This window comes from Oryx dammah, unplaced genomic scaffold (assembly GCF_014754425.2).
Source record: "Oryx dammah isolate SB20612 unplaced genomic scaffold, SCBI_Odam_1.1 HiC_scaffold_27, whole genome shotgun sequence".
Taxonomy (NCBI): Eukaryota; Metazoa; Chordata; class Mammalia; order Artiodactyla; family Bovidae; genus Oryx; species Oryx dammah.
Genome location: NW_024070211.1, coordinates 20,683,945 through 20,685,069, shown reverse-complemented (window position 1 = coordinate 20,685,069; position 1,125 = coordinate 20,683,945). Strand labels below are relative to the sequence as shown.

Sequence of the window (1,125 nt, the reverse complement as noted above, 5' to 3'; positions counted from 1 at the left end):
CTACTTCTAAATTTATTAAACTTTACTGATTTAAAATTTTTCCAATAACAAATAACAGTTTTCCTCTTTATCTTGAATTACTTTTTTATATAAATACTATCTGGCAATTTATTAACCAACAGAGCATACCAAACAACAAACTGTTTTATATCTTTCAGAAAGAAAATAAAAACTAAATTTGAGAAAACGGCACCCACTGAATTTGGACACAATTACAATGTGGTTTAAGTATTTCCTTGGGGAGGGGACATAACACCTCTACTCAATTAACAGAAACATTTGTGCAGTCCAGGTCTTTATTTTTACACCCATCGTGCCATGAATTTGTAGAGAATGGGCTCCAACAGTTCAACAGTTAGAACTGTTTTTAACTCCTTAACATTGATCCTCACAAAGTGTACTTCTCTGGGTGGAGGAAACTGTTGCTTCAGGTGAACCCAAGCCCCTTTCTCTTTGGTTTCCTTCTTTTACTGATCATTTTCCTTCACACATTTCAGGAAACTATCTCAGCTCTTGGAGTGCTTAATATGCTTGATAGACACATTAATTCTCTTGACCAGAATCTTGCCTTTAACTTGTTTGTTTACAATGATGCCAACAGTATGCTGGGTAATGTAGCCTTTCCCAGTTTTTCCCTGGTAACATTTCTGGAACATTCCTTTTTGAACATTACCCATTCTCTTGATGTCTACAATATCACCCTTCTTGTAGATTTGCATGTATGTAGCCAAAGGAAGAATTCCAAGTTCTCCAAAAGGCCTAGAGAACATGTGGAGGGTGCCCCTCCTCTTTCCTGTTTTGCTGGTCATTTTGGTGAATTGCTGGAAGAAGGTGGTTCCAGCCAAAATGTTGAATTACTTTTAAAGATTAATGGAAAATAATTTAGCACATTCAAAAGACAAATAGCAATATCAGCACTTCATGTTAAACTGGAAAAATAAGAAACAACATCTTATGTAAAATAAATCAATACCCAACAATATAATTATGTAAAACTGAAATGATTATATCATTGGTGAAAGTAAAAGTCACCCAGTCGTGTCCGACTCTTTGTGATCCCACAGACTACGCAGTCCATGGAATTCTCCAGGCCAGAATACTGGAGTGGGTAGCCATTTCCTTTTC

The 1,125-nt window shown here is 36.0% G+C and overlaps 1 pseudogene; it reads right to left on the bottom strand.

The window, feature by feature from the left end:
* Positions 1-200: 200 nt before the first annotated feature.
* On the bottom strand, positions 201-809 carry LOC120854446 (annotated as a pseudogene).
* Between the last annotated feature and the right edge of the window lie 316 nt (positions 810-1,125).